The following is a 16536-nucleotide window of genomic DNA, read 5'->3' as shown; positions in this document are numbered from 1 at the left end:
TCTTTCAGTGAACAAGAATTAAACTACTGTTTATGTCATTAATCATTTGAGAAACTGTTATTGCAATAAAGCCTATTCTAATTATTACAGAAGCAAGTTAGTACATTGGAAACTGTGCAAAATTTCAGCTTGTAAATACTTTGCTTTTTCACTGAGAAGCAAGAATTAAGCAAATACAATCTTTTAAAGAATTAGGAATGTAGAAATTTTAATTTGTGTATAACCTCTACATATGCTGACTGCTTTTATATTTTTATTTTGGCTACTGAAAATCTTAAACATATGGTATGGTGGCTAAACTTTCTGTCATTACTTTTTATTTTATTTTATTTTATTTTATACTTGTTTTGGGTGAAGTTCTCCCTCACACAGAGAACATATAACTAAAAACAGGGTCATGTCGTATATGTTTTATACTGGTTCATTCTGCTTGATATATTCTAGGCACATGGAAGGTTCATAACAGGTGACTATTAGGTGGGGTTGAGAACTTTGATCTTTTCTGCCATGATCCCCTGCTAGCATATTTTCAGAGTTTTGCCCATAAAGTTATCATAGGGAAAAAGATAATCACAGGGTGCCTGGTTGGTTCAGGCGGTTAAGCAGCTGACTCTTGATTTCGGCTCAGGTCATAATCTCACAGTCCATGACATTGAGCTCACATGGGGGTCTACACTGACAGCGTGGAGCCTGCTTTGGATCCTCTCTCTCTCCTCTCTCTGCCCCTACCCCTTGTTTCAAAATAATTGAACATTAAAAAAAAAAGATAATCACAATCATCTCAGGCATTATAGTAAAAATGCAAAATTTTAATGTTTTTCCTTTTTTTTCTCTTAGAAATGAAGATACTAAAAATTTTTAAGAACTCATCAGGATACTAATTTGTCTTGGAGTCACTTTGAGGTATTTAACATTTTTTTTCCCTTTGTAGTTAAAGCGGGAGGTACAAAAGTACTAAGTATGAGTCCCAATCATCACCACACATTGTGTTATTTTAAATTACTTTATAATGGTTCATCATCAAAGAATTGAAACAAAATTTATTGTGAGCCATATTATATCAGTACAATAAGTAATTAAATTCTTATTTTTCTCAACACAGTATTTTAAAAAGAAGCTATCTTAGTTCCCAATGAAATGAATAGGCATCAAGTAATTTCTACTTAGGAAAGAGTTTTTATTCTGAACATAAATGGTCTAATAGGCAAACGCAAGCTTTAAGGCATATATAATGGAATGAAAAGTGTATTTATAAACAAACTAGCCTAACAACATCATTAAAAACAATGACATTTCATCAACCATTGAAAGTGCAGTGAAAAAAATTCCAGTACTGTTCTTGGTTTCTTTGTTATTATTATTTTTTTTTATAAAGTAGTTCTCCATTGGTATTAGTAATTACTACGTGGGCAGAACAGGACCATGTTTGTTGCTACTTTTTATGTGGTTAAATCACTATAAACTATAGAAACACATTTGAAAAATAGCCTGAATAATGTGTATTTGTCCCCAAAATACTGACTTTATTAAAGGGTTACATCTTTCTTTTTTTACTGGTTTTTAAGGCCACAAACAGAAACATCCTTATATAATCAAACACTGCCTAGCATATTCCATAACTAGAAATAAACAAAACTAATTCTTAGGAGTTCTTTTGCTATGTCACTATGCATTACATTTGAGGTTATTAATAATATTAATGACTTACATGAACACAGTAGTTTAGAACAAACTTGCTATTTTGCTGAGTCATTTTTCAATGTCTGTTTTGGCATCCTGTTGAAATCAAATGGAAGAATACACCTAGTGATGTCTTAAAAAACAAATCAACAAAATTAGAAAAGAAACAGACTAGAAAGAACCAGACAGTTTGCCAAACATTCAGATGCCAAGAATTCTTTCCAGCAATCCATCTCCCTCCTTTTCTAGGAAAAAAAAATATCCAGGAGAAGGGACATTAGTTTTATTTTGAAGTACTTTTTGGCACCTGAAGTTATGCTAGCAATTCTTGCTTAAGTTAATGGAAAATCTATACAATGCCTAGCACATCTTAGATATTCTGTCCTTGGATCCCTGGTCTCATGTCACTTAACTGAAGTCAATAAGGCTACAGTAATGGATGGCACTCTCTTTGGGGAAAGTTTGTGTGGAATTTGAGATGATAATTCTTCATTTACACATGGGTGATGAAAAGCAATGCCTGTGTTACCTGAAAATCAGGAACAATGGTATTCTTATCATCAATCCTACTTATTATATAACATTCTTATTTCCTGTTTCTCTCTATAACCCATGAATAACATTATGTACCTTAAGTAGCATGCTTTGTATATTGCTTCACTACTATTTGTGCTCTGTTACTATTTAATTTCCACAGCCATAGGAAAACACCCTAGTAGAATCGTTGACATCATTGTTCTATTGAATGTTTATCATTATTGTTAGGGCATTCATTGTACAGATTCTTTCCCATTCACAGGGAAAGTGTATTCAGCAATATATACAGCTCTTGGATGTATTCCAACACAACTTGCAAGAATGATTTTTGGGGGGCAGGGAGACATACATTTCCACTTTAAATCTACTCACTTTTTAAAATGTTTGTTTTACACACAATGGCTGCAAAGGAAAAACGTAGACTGACATGACAATCTCCCTTTTTCTTTCTATAAAGTAGTTTGCTATAAAAACAGATTGGAATTCTTTTGCATTACTTTTGAGGTGTTGTCTTACATTAGAAGTATTAAATTTTCAGGAGTTAATCTTATATGTTGTATATTAGCTCTGGAAGAGACATATCACAGTTTTGGAAGGATCCATAATGAGGGTAGGCTTTGTAGTCTTTGTAGAGGGTAAGGTGTGGAAATTCAGTCTGAGTGGTTAGAGACACTGAGGTGCCACTTTCATACACATGGCTGAATATAGGGCAATCTCTTCTCACAGGATTGTATCTCTTCCATGTTTAATGTGTTTCTATACTCTGAAGTTACCTCATACTTTTCTAAACGTAAAAGCTTATGATCGAAGTCGGAACAAGATTGAGAAAGAATATCTAGATAGAAAGCCATATTTAAATGTCTTTTAATATATAAAAAGTAATTGTAGATTTAATTCAATATGAGCAGCTATTATAACTTTTAATTATCATAATAAAATTTTAAATTCTCTTCTTACCTTTTTCAACATTATGAACACCCCCACAGCCCTAAAAACATCGAATCATACTGCTTATATGCACACAACTTGGCATGCTATTTACAAGGAACATTGGCAAAATATATATTTCCCTTTGACCCAGAATTTTCACACCTAAGAATGAATACAAATAAACTATGTGCATGAAGTGAGTGATAGAGATTAAAAACAACAGCTATAAGGATTTCATCATAGTATTATTCATGACAGGAATAAGTTGGACACAGCCTAAATGTGAATAACTATTAAACAATCAGTAAAGTATTATTTGGTCAATAAAATGATGACTTATTTATTTACATGCACAGGTGTTCTTACGATATCAAGAGTATAAACATTATGAAATAGTATGTGGGGTTTAATGTACTTTTTATAAAATATAAACACGAATATAAGAATTTCTGGAAAGATATGTGATCTGCTACTTAAAGAAGTAATAATCAGATATCTATACTAGAGATAACACCTCAGTTATAAAACATAAATATGGGATATTGTATAAGTGCTTCACCTCTTGTCTAAATTCTTTTTTGGAGAAGGAATGAAGGTAGTTAAAAGCAAACTGTTTTAACTTCTTTTGAGTGTTAAGGTTGAATTAACAAAATATTTATACGCATTCACAAGCCACAGCCTTTATCACCACTAACAGAGAAGATTGCATGACGCCAGTAGAAAGATTGCAGATAAATGTACCTTTAAGTAAGCAGTTCTTGGCATGTAAAGAGCAATAAATAAAATCAGAAACTCAGCAAAGAGGTCATGCACAGCATTGAAAACTTCTTCGGAATAAACATCTACTCATATGGGCCTTTTTACTTCACTCTGGATTTGTTCATTTGATTAGGAAACTCTTTGCCAAGATCTACTTAAAAAAATAAAACAACTACGAAAAGAATGCTGAAGCTATATTTAGCTCAAAGAAGACCTCTTTCTCAGTTTTGCTCCAGTAACCATGGTTTCCTTTTTAAACATAGGAAGTTGTGTTTGGAGTTGCCTTCAATTTTGTCATGCCAATCAAATTTAGTTTGGGTAGAAAATGTTTTTGAAAGATTAAAAAAACTGGAAATGAACCCTTGAAGTTTCTCTTCTATTGTGTAGAGTGAGAAGTGTCTGAACCCCAAGTCCTGAAGAGGCTGGCAGATTAGGCGGGTCCTATGCAAGGTGGTTGGACCAAACCCTCCAACACTGTGTCCTGGTGGAGACAGCACTGATCTGCCCTGACCCCTAAGTCCCCTCTCCTGAAGTGCCTTTTGTACCCTTTCATTATAACAATCATTCCCCTCCTAACCTCTTTTGTTTCGTCCTCCAGCCCTTCTTGGCACTCAGCCACCTGCCCAGGGTGCCCCCTCCTCTCTCACCTTCCCTCACCCTTGTGGCTAGCCAGCTGGCTGGTTTTATACAATACTGGGTTGGTGCACGGTGCTTTTTTTTTTTTTTTTTTCTTTTTTCCCTTGTATTTTAAACAGGCAGCATTGTTGGTTCTATTTAATAGACATGAGATAATGTCAGTGGCTTTAAAGCGACTTAAAAGAGTAATAAATAAATAAAGTGATTAAACATGCAGACTATGAAAAAAAAAGGAAAACAAAGACGGAAATCTGCCGTTTGTGACAACACGGATGGCCCTTGAGGGCGTTTTGCTAAATGAAATAACTTAGAGAAAAACAAAGACCGTATGATCTCACATATATGTGGAATCTAAAAAACAAACAAGGAAAAACCAAAATCAAAGATACTGAGAATGGACTGGTGGTTGCCAAAGGCAAGGCGGGTGGTGGCAGCATGCAATGGGTGAAGATGATCAAAAGGTAGAAACTTCTGGTTGTAAAACAAGTAAATCATGGCATGTAACATACAGCATGGTGACTATAGTTGATAATACTGTATATTTGAAAGTTACTAAGAGAATAATCTTAAAAGTTCTTATCACAAGAAAAATATTTGTGTCTAATTGTGGTGATGGGTGTTAAACTAGATTTACTGTTGTTATCATTTTGCAATATATACAAATATTTAATCATTACATCATACACCTGAAACAAATATCATGTTAAATGTCAATGACATCTCAATAAAAATTTTTTTTTTCAATAAAAACTTTTAAAAAGGAGGCTGGAGACAGGACTGTTGGGCTCATCAGGAGACCACAGAACTTATGCCAAACCTTGAATTTCTATTCTAGAGATACTCACAGCCTATAGAGGATGAACACTGAATCCTCAATATTAGAGTTTGAACAGATAGGTGAACTTTGGAAGTTAGATGAATCAGTTTAGCCCAAGTGGAAATACCAGTAGCTAAAATCTAAGTAAAAAAGTAAAATGGTCTGAAGTACTAAACTCACATGAAAAATCGTTTCTACCTTAAACATTCTTTTGGCCTTGTGTATATCAAATGCAGGTCATAACTCTTCCCTATGTGCTCTTGGGTAGAAAAAAAAATAACCTAGGAGATCAGTAAGGGAAATAATTGCGACCAACAAATATGAGGGGCATGGCTGCTTCTTCCATTTGAGCCGTTGCCATTTTTTCAAAGCTCTGGGTTAAGTATTTCCTTGGAATAAGAAATATGGAGAGAACATTAAAAATCACTATGAAGCTGACAATTTTGGTGGTGGAAACACCTTAAATACAAAGAATGAGAAAGAAATGAGCAAAATTTGTATGCAGGCCTGATGGATATCATTTTCATTTGACTTCACCCTCACACCTGTATAAAACGTTGTTTGAATTCAAGGTATTGGTGTGAATATTCAAGTCTCAGTCAAGCCACCCGGGAATGTGAAGATTAATAATGCACGTCAAATAAGAGAAGCAAACAGTATGGAGCCAGGTGTGAATATCTTTGCCTTGTTTCTAGCTTTAGTTCAGTATTTTTCTTTTGTCAATTAATTTCTTTTTTACAGGAAGCAATCTTTTATTCCGTTGGAGATGCAAGTTTTTAAGTTTTGACTCCAAGCAAAATAGCACCATTAAGAAATCCCCATTTTTTGTGTTTTGGTGGGGTTTTTGTTTTTGAGAAATAGATTTTCAAAAACAAAAAACAAAAAACACAGAAAATCCTCATGTTTAATGTGCTACCCTTGACCCAAGATCAAAATCTTGGATTTGTCTTTAAAGGAGGGATTTTTCTCTGCCCCACAGTGTTTATGGCCAAAGAATATATTTCCTTCCTTCATCACTGCTGTGGGGTTATCACATGCAACGGGCTTAAGCAAATGGAAAGTGCATTACTGTTACACACCCATCTCTGAGCCAGATGAGAAACAAAACAATTGAACCATAAATGTCATCATTAGCTTGATTTTATATATATGCACATATATTAAAAGTGTGTTTAGTGTACATATTTGGCAATAAGTCAAAAAATAATCTCCTAGCATTTTTAATAACTCTTAGTTAAGCAAAATATGGCATGAAGAAGTAATGCGATCCAGAAATCTGAGTAATCCCAGCCACAGTGTGCTAGGATTTTCAGTAGTTATTAAGCCTATGAATGTTTCTAGCTTTTCTTTGAGTCCCTCTGAAAACAGGTCTGTCCTTGAGGTGTCAGATTAACACTGCACTCAGAAGACAAATTGTTCGTGGGCACACTGGACATATGAGAGCCATTAGATAGTGTGCTCAGCATTCTTGAAAAATGAAAAATTCTAGGCAACATTACATTTTATAAATGCAAGATGTTTATTATTACAGTACCAGCAATAAATGTTTAGAAACTGGAGAGGGTTCACAATGGTTCTGACTAGGAACATATGCCTATCGAGTTCATTGGAAGCGGAGCCATTGATTTTTGGCATTAAACAAAGGGTCTGGAAACTATTATGCATTTAGGCTTCTATGAGTATTTAATTATATCAATAGGAGAACACAATTTCTGTTGTGTGCATAGTGATGAATGTCTCCATTGATTCATGTTACTATGCAGGGTAGATGAGTTTAAAACAGATGCTGTAACCTTTTTGCAATATGATCAAATTATTTAAATCATATTCTTTGAAAATATCAAGGATACCCTCATGAACATCACTGAGGAAACCTTGCCTATGGAATGTCTTTACAGATTTCCCTCAGGACAATATACAAATTAAAAAACAAAACAAAACAACTGTATATAAACATTTCACATCTCTTAATGTCAACTGATAAATGCTATTGCATTATTACCCTTATGCCTTTTCCTAGGTCTCTCATATTTCTACCTTGCAATGATGCTTGCTTAGATAAGCAATTTCTACTGTGTATTTTATTATATTCACCACTGCATAATCCAACATTAGCCAACGATAACAACCCAAAGCCTGTTGTCTGGCAGCTTTTGTCCCATGTTACTATATTTGAGTACGCACTCAAGCCCTCTTCTTCTGTTGGATTGAGGTGATTTTACATATAGAGGAAAACACCTTAAGAAATATATTCCTTGTGTAAATAAGAGAATTTATATTTAACACTTTGTCAGCACCTAGAACATTAGTACAATGAATGATTTGCATGTCATAAAGACACAATAAACATGGATATCTAATGAATGAGTGAGCTTATGAAAAGCTCCAAACAAATGTAGAAAAATAGTTGAAAATAGAGTTGAAAAGCAAAATGAAATTCTGCTTCTCAGTACAGCAGTTTGGAAACACAGTTTTTGGATCACCGCGTAGTATTATTGACTCATAATAACCAAACACATTCAAGTCCAATTCATTCAATAAATGCTGAAGTTGAAACTTCAAGGAACTGATGCTCTGAATCTTTCTCAGGAGGGGGGAATATTGATAGCATGTGCAAAAAAAGATGATGTTTGAAATATTCAGGGATAACCTGAGTTTCAGTGATAACCAATCATGGGTGTGTGTTTGTGTGTGTGTGTGTGTGTGTGTGTGTGTGTGTGTGTGTATGCTTTGAATCCTTTTGAGATTTTTAACAAAATTTAGACCTCCCAGTTTGCCTGGTTTTTTAGGCTTATAACATGATGTTTTTATAAATAAGACTGAAAATTTGTATAAATAAATAAAACATATAACTCTTTCTTTTATTATTTGAAATAATTGAATTTGTCCTTGGCACTGTTTTAGTTAGACATGGCGGGGATTATTGGTGGGATTTAGCATTCCATTTAATTTATATTTTATTCAAATTTCTGGAACATTACCACTCAATTACAATACCAGTCATTATCTAGTAGGTATTTGGCTATACTACGTATTTCTAATTTTTTGGCTTTTGACAGATGATCTATTTGATCTATTTGCACTTCTTTATTTGTCTCTGCATGGTAGGGAATATCTCGGTAAGATGAAACCAACACAGACTCTAAATTCAGATTTAGCAGTAGCAATGAAATTACTTATTTCTAAAATAAGCATAGTTATATAATTTAGAGAATTACTTTGAAAATGAAAATAATGTATATAAAGTCCCTCACAATATGAGTACTACAAATTAGATCCCTTTATTGGGTAGGTCACCCGAAAATGTCTTCCAGAAAGCTATTATTATCTGTTCTCTCCAGGCTCTGCGTGGCACAATTTGGTTGGGGTACACATTTAATATTACTTATCACTAGGAACCTGGTAAAAGGAAAAAAGAAGTCTGGATCATTTTAAGTGTCAAATAGTCAGTACAAATGAAATTCAAATTCAAATTGATTCTTAAGAGTTATGCCAATATAAGAAATCATATCACATCTGTGGATTCATTCTAGGTGGGTTTTTTTTTGATGTTTATTCATTTACTTAGTTTTGAGAGAGATCGCATGTGAAGTGCAGAGAGAGGACAGAGAATCTCAAGCAGGTTCCATGTGCTGTCAGCACAGAGCCCAAAATAGTGTGCAAACTCACAAACCATGAGATCGTGACCTGAGCCAAAATCAAGAATCAGACACTTAGCCACCTGAGACACCTGGGCAGCCCAGTCTTTTTTTTTTTTTTTTTTTTTTTTCTTTTTTTACCTATTCCAATGATTTAGGTGAAATATTAAAATTCTGAAACTACTGTGATGAAATCAGTGACACATGTGCAAGTCAGAAGCATTTGTGGGAGCTCAGAAAAGTTTCAGAAGATTAGCTAAAAAGAGAAAAAAGAAAGTAAGAAGAAATCTTTAAAAAAATTAAATGGTGAGGCTTTGTACTTAATGTCAAAACACGGCAAAAACCAGTGTCCAAATTCAGATAATTTTTCTATACAGGTAGCATGAAAATTATGAAAAGAAGCTACTTTGCCAATATTGAAAGAATAAGCCCATGTGAGAAAAAAATGAATGAAACAGAAGGGCAAGAGGGAGTAACCAAACTAGGTCATTACTAATGGGTTAGAAACCAGATGATGAATTATCTCAAATACTGCATAATTATTAATTGAAACTATTAAATGGTCTAATTACTTTAATAATTTTTACATCTATTTTCTCCCTTGACACATTTCTTTCTGCCTTGCACAACAGTACCAAAACATAGATTAAAGATATTTTCTAAAAGTCAAACAACAAAGGACATAATCCATTTCTTTCATTACTAATCATTCTTTCTGTGGTATTCTACAAATTTACAGTTATCAATTGTTTATTGTGCCTCAGGCAAGAGAAGTGCTTTCTTTATAAGTGCTTATGGTAGGAGAAAAACAAGTATGGTTTTCAATAGACTTCTTAAAATTACTAGTTGTTTATGCACCAGTAGAGGTGCCTCCAAAGCATGAATTATTTGGTAACTCCATTATAATCTAAATTTCATGTTAAGCATTTGCCATTTAATTATGTATGGTATATTGGGCCGCCTGGCTCTCTCAGTCATTAGAGCACACAACTCTTGATCTCTGGGTTCTGAGTTCGAGCCCCATGTTGGGCATGGAGCCTACTTAAAATTCAAAAAAAAAAAAAAAACCAAGAAACTGTTTATGTTATAATGAAGTCCATTTTTAAATAGCTCTGACGCCTTATTTCTGATAGGATAAATATGCTTTAACTGCTTGGCTTAAGTAGGTTTCATTCTTCAAATTTCCATTATTTCAAGAAAATACTAAATACCATGGGAATATAAAATAATATTTGCTATAGCAGTAGGAGGAGGAGGAGAAGTATAGCAGCAGTGACTAACATTCTTTGTTTGCAATATTCTAGATTCTGTTCTATGTACTTCATGTGTTTCATCTAATCCTATGACTGAAAGCCCATTTCAAAGATAAAACAACTGAAGCTTAGAAAGATTACAGAACTTGCCCAACATCATGTAGAAAATGACTGGTAACGTCAATTTGTATATTCATATTATTACTCGTTAAGATTTATAATTTTTTTTTTCTTTTTGATTCTATGATTTAATTAGTGGAATCATTCACTCAAGTGGCAAAAGCATCTTCTTTTTGGAAACTATTACTAAATATATTTCTTCCTGTTAGTGTATAATCCATATCTGTATGCTGGCCTTCACTAGACTATGACCATGAAACAAAATCATCTTTTCTCTTCTTTTTAACCTATAGTATTTCAAAGTAGTATTCTGTCTGACCTGAGGAGAGGCTACCTCTACTCTCCTGTCATTCAAAATATCAGCCTTGGCTTCCTGTGCTGCTTCCTAATGAAGATGGAACTCAGAAGGGTTCCCTTGATGATGGAATGTTCTACAGCTGCCACATCGCACGCTGACATCCCAGGAAGAGGCTGCCTTGTACTACTGCCTTGCGGTCGTGCTGATGCTACTCAGAATACATGCTAATGGTGATTGTCTTGTCAGGTCCTTGGGGAAAACCATACCATAATGTGGGGGATTGTGATTTGCCTATTGTCTATTATCCTTGGGAAGAGGTTCATTACAGTCAGGAATGGCATAGATCTCTGATTTGAGGTGAGGCATATACTCTGTCTGGATCCAGTAAGAGGCTGGGCTCACACTTCGAGGTAGGAAAGTCCTGGAAATCTTCCAACCATGGGGGTTGCAAGCATAATTAGCCAAAAAACAAATAGAGCAGGAGTGGTGACAGGAATGAGTGGTAATACCCAAAGTCAATATTTAATCAGAGTAGGCAGCACAATAAATCAATACTGCTTGAGACTATTTACTAAGGAGATTACTGAGTATTCTTTCCATCGAGCGCTGGGTGGTGTCTAATTGACCTTCCAGAGATTATCTTATCCTACAGGGGTGTGCCTTTCTATTGATTAGACTATTTTACAGCTCTGTGGGGGTAAGGTTAACTGGTAGAATAATGACAGCACTTGTAAAGGACTCTTATCTGAAAGCAACGCAAATGAATCCTATCCATAGCGGCACAAATTAATTTTATTTATTTGAGAGACATCTGATCTTTACCAGATAGAAAAAATAACTTCACCTATAGCCAAGAGTTCTGTGAGTTATCCCCAGAGTGACAGGAGCCACTAGAAGACATGACATGTGGACAGGCCAAAACCAGATGGGAGTCAGTTGAGTTTCAGAACTACTCCAAACCAGCAAGAGCCAAGGAGGACCCAGGTCAGCCATGAGCTGAGGGGGGAAACACTGAGATTCAAATAACATTTCCGATATGCATTCATTCTGTATTTATAAGAGAATCACGTTTTTAACTTTTTGAAAACTATACTGTACCTCTACATTTCAGCAAAATGGGACTATTCTTTGTCACCAATGCTTTGGTTATTACAAAACATGATCAATAATATAGGTGCTTTATTATTGTCAAGGCATAGGTAATTTGTTTACTAGATTTCTTTCAGAACATTCTAAAATTTGACTTTCAATATACAACATCCTCTGCCTCCAGCCAGGCCGTTTGAGGTAGTAGATAATGATAATGGGATGGGAGCAGGGGCAGAAGCCTGGAGAAATGCTGGATCAAAAGTCTGACCAAGTGGTCACAAAAGGAGAGAGAAGCGTGTCAGTTCACTTTTGGATGTGGGGTAAGCAGTTGTGGTTAACGTTGGTCACAATAGAGGATATATAAAAAGTGTGTATGTGTCAGAAGTAGGCTCTCATCCAAGAAACTTGGAAATACACACATCACATCATTTACTAAACATCAGAAATCCATTTCTGAAAATTCAGAGATTCTTTATAAAAATGCTGACTGGGGACCTGTATTAGTTTCCTGTGGCTGCTATAACAAATTACCACCAAGTGGGTGGCTGAAAACAACAGAATTTGTTCTTTCACGGTTCTGGAGGCCAGAAGCCTAAAATCAGTATTTCCGGGCCAAAAACAAGGTGTTGGCAGAGTCTGGCTCTCTCCAGAAGCTCTAGGGGAGAACCTGTTTCTTGCCTCTTCCGGCTTCTGGTGGCTGTCAGCATTCATAACCTTTTCCTCTCTGGTGTGTCTAACTTCCTTCTATCTCCTTTTTATAAGCACACATGTGATTTCATTCAGGATCCACCCAGATAATCCAGGGTAATCTCCTCATCTCAAAACCATTAACTTAATCACATTAGCAAGCATCCTTTTTACAAACAAGGTAGCATTTCCAGGTTCCAGCTATTAGAACCTATACATTTGGGGGATATTGTTCTGCCTATTAGAGGATCCATTTTCTATTATTTAAATTGGAAAAACTATAATGAACTACATGACACACTGAAATACCCAATATCTTTTAATTGCAGCATAGTAAAACACTTTTGTTTAAAAAGTATACTACTGTGGCGTCTGGGTGGCTCAGTGGGTTAAGCGTCCGACTTTGGCTCAGGTCATGATCTTGTGGTCCGTGGGTTCGAGCCCTGCGTCGGGCTCTGTGCTGACAGCTCAGAGCCTGGAGCCTGTTTCAGATTCTATGTCTCCCTCTTTCTCTGACCCTCCCCTGTTCATGCTCTCTCTCTCTCTGTCTCAAAAATAAATAAATGTTAAAAAAATAAATAAACAAAAAGTATACTACCATGTTAGGATACAAAATACCTAAGACATTACTTTCTGATCACTAAGCAACTAATATAGTTATTAAAAAAATAGTTGTTTTATATTCCCATTAACATGGTCGCTCTTGGTTCCAGTAGCATTCCCTTTACTGACATTTACAGTGTTCTTTAAGACATCTACCCACATGAGATTCTGAGTTCTACCCATTCTATCTGAAAACTCAAGGGTTTTTCCGAGTATTTTTTTTGTTGTTAATGCTGTTGCTTATCATGTATTATTGGGGGCATGAAAACTACTTTTCTAGTTTTTATTTTCAGGTGAAAATATTAAATGAGAGATGAATGTTTGTTTATTAAAAACAAGGAGCTTTCTACTGGGATATATTAACCAGGGGTATGTTCTATGTGGCATATCTCTAATGAAAATATTACATTTTAAAAGTTAAGCTCTAAATAGGGCATTATGACTCATATCATAAATGGGTCAGAGAAAAACCTGTTCTCCAGGAGAGAAAGAATGATTCACAAATGAACAGATGATCACTGTGACCAGATTGTATATTTTACACCCACCAAAATGGACTTGTGAGCCTTTAAAACATAAAAAAAAAAAAAAAAAAAAAAAAAAAAAAAAAAAAAAAAAAAAAAAAAAAAAATTGAAGGTCAACATTGGCAAAGCCTACATAGCACTAATCTGCTTTCCACTCAAGTGAAGTAAGAATCCGTTAAAGTTTCTGAAAGGAATCTGTCCCTTTTTTTTCAACTCATACACCAAAAATGGGTTTTAGATTATCCATATATTCATTGAGTCTGGGAGCTGTTGGATGCGGCCCCTAGATGTTTAAGAAGGGTGTTTACCATTCTTCTATTTTTCCCAGTTGCAGTACAAACAACAGACATTATTTTCTATGTGTCATTATAATCAAAGAATGTCAAGAAGCACTGAATAGTCTCTACCATGTTCCCACTTTTCTTCGTTCCTGACACAGATGACATGCTCCAGTGTTCCTCTGACCCCTCAAAGCTCTCGCCTTTCTCAGGCTGAATCAACACTTCTCTGGCGCTAGTCCAAAATTGATCTCAATCAGAACATTTTCCCTGATATACCACATAGATTCTCCTTCCACTTGGTGATTTTCTTCCTTTATACATTTAGGTAATTCCTTGATTAATTTATACGCTCACAAAATTCCTGTACTTAAGTCTTGCTCGTCATTAGTAAAGTATAAGGTGTCACCTTATCTGAGCTGGACTGAGCTGGTCACATTTAAGATTATTTTCTTAAGAAAAAAAAAAAGGAAACCACTATGTGGCCTTCAGCCTCTGTACCTTGAAAGAAGTCTTGAATTTAGACACAGATAAGAAAAAGCATCTAAGGAAGGTGGCAGGGAAAGGTCTGGCCACCAAATATGGCTTGAGGGCCTAGAGCTAGAGAGGAAGAAGATACCAAGAATACAAAAGGACCAGAGAGATGCCTCCATTAAAACTTAACACTGTGTTACTTTACCTTCCAGTAATAAAGATTTTGGCAAAAAAATATTTTATTGGGATGCAAATTCTCTATAACTGGAAGCAATTTCTGTAGATGTTTCTTCTATTTCCATACCTTGGGGAAACTTTCTAAACAGTGAGAACACATTCTCTTAGGAATCCAACAGTCAGTTCTTAAAGTAATAACTTTTTTTCCAGTCTCCCTCTCTCTCTCTCTCTCTCTCTCTCTCTGTGTGTGTGTGTGTCTCTCTTTCTCTCTCTCTCCCTCTCATTGTAAAAATTACTTACTATATTTGATAGGAGCTCTTTTAAGAACTAGGATGCTACTTGAATCTTCATAATACAAAGTGCGTGCATTTTTTTTTCATTATCCTAAGTCAGTAGGAAAAAAGCATTAGGTCAGAATTTAGTAATCTGACCCTAGTTCACCTTCTGAACTTGGAGTCCTTGCTTCTATCCTGGCAGACGAGCCAAGCAAAAAGAGCCCAGAATCACTACATGGGACCAGCTTTTTTTTCCAAGTGAGATGAGACACAGGAAAAACCTATGGTAATTGTAATCAAAAGCCAAATAAGCAGAATAAGTAAGATAAACCTAGTCTAGCTCAGCTAACATTTAAGTTGATAAATGTCCATTTTGAGCCAGGCAGTTTTTAAAGAGCATGTGCTCCCTATGAAGACATTCTGGTGGAAGAGAGACGTAGATCTTAGCCTAAAAGGGGGCAGCCCAGAAGACTTAACAAAGGAGACAAGTATTGAATTAGGAAGGCACTCCTTCAAAAGTGTGGGAATTCATAAAATAGAGGCTTCTGGGCTGAGGGAAGGGTACTCTTAAATGCATTTCCTTTACTGTTCTCGAGTTTCTCAATGCTAAGTTCTTCAATTATTCATGCCTTATATTTCATATCTTAGTCTACTTCCTCAACCAGGTATGTTGGAGAGCCAGGACACCATCTCATGTTGGGTAGAACATTTTAAATTGGGTAAAGCAATTTATGTGAGTAAATTGGACGAACTGTGTGGTTCTCTGTTCCATTTTACTTGTCAGTACAATTTCAAAACTGATTATTAACCTGTATAGAGTTACTAATTTATGTATTGTAGATAAATGAGCATTAAAAAGAAAGCTAGAAACAACAGCAATATGACTTCTAAGTATAATCATTTCACAAAAGAAAGGGCGTTTTAACAACAAAAAATCATAGAAAGGTTTCTTAAGCAAAGAATAAAGTCAGTAAGTGAAGCAATTTAGCTTTGGACATTTTTTCTATCATCTCTTAGTTTTAATTTGGCCCAGACTCAAGAAGATTTCTTCACAGACTGACTCCAGAGGACAAAGAGATTGGGAATATTGGAGTAGTCTTTCTCAAAATTCCCAGCTTTATCCTAGCCATTTTTCTCGCTAGAGTTACCTGGTAGAAACCTGTGTCTTCAAGCACGTAGGTTCACATAACTTCCAAGTCTCCTTCTGGTTTTCATTTGCTTATAACCTTAAACCACTACTGACTTTTAAGTGTTCAGCATAAAACCCAATTTGTGCCTTTATTCATTTACAACAGATGGGGCCAGAGTGAAAAAGGGGAGCAGGTTATAGCTTCCCTTTTTTGTAGCCTCTTTATTAAAATCACTTGCCTTATTTTTATAAGGATCACACTTTTTCTAAGATGTGATTCTTATAAAGGATACACACTTCATTTTAGAACAGTTTAGTAAGTAGTAAACCTGGACTCTCAAAGTCTCCATAAAAAAGTTATGGCCAAACGGACCTTCATCTTAATCACAATACCCAAACCTAATAGTTTTCCAAACATGCAGAAGCCCTGAGCAGGATGAAATTCCAATAACGTGTGCTGAAGTTTCAACTGTTGTCACTGAATGTTGCCAGTCCTAAAGGAACCAAGAGTTGTTTACCAGGATGAGAAATGGGATAAGAAAGAATTATTACTCTTTGACTAAAAATACGTTGTCAGTCTGCCAAAGGGCTGGTAGTTTAAATTCTTCTACACATTATACTTCTGGGGATA

The sequence above is a fragment of the Puma concolor genome, chromosome A2, assembly GCF_028749965.1.
Source record: "Puma concolor isolate L17-30 chromosome A2, mPumCon1.1.hap2, whole genome shotgun sequence".
NCBI classification, from domain to species: domain Eukaryota; kingdom Metazoa; phylum Chordata; class Mammalia; order Carnivora; family Felidae; genus Puma; species Puma concolor.
The sequence above is the reverse complement of the archived record's forward strand: the minus strand, read 5'-3'. Positions refer to the sequence as shown.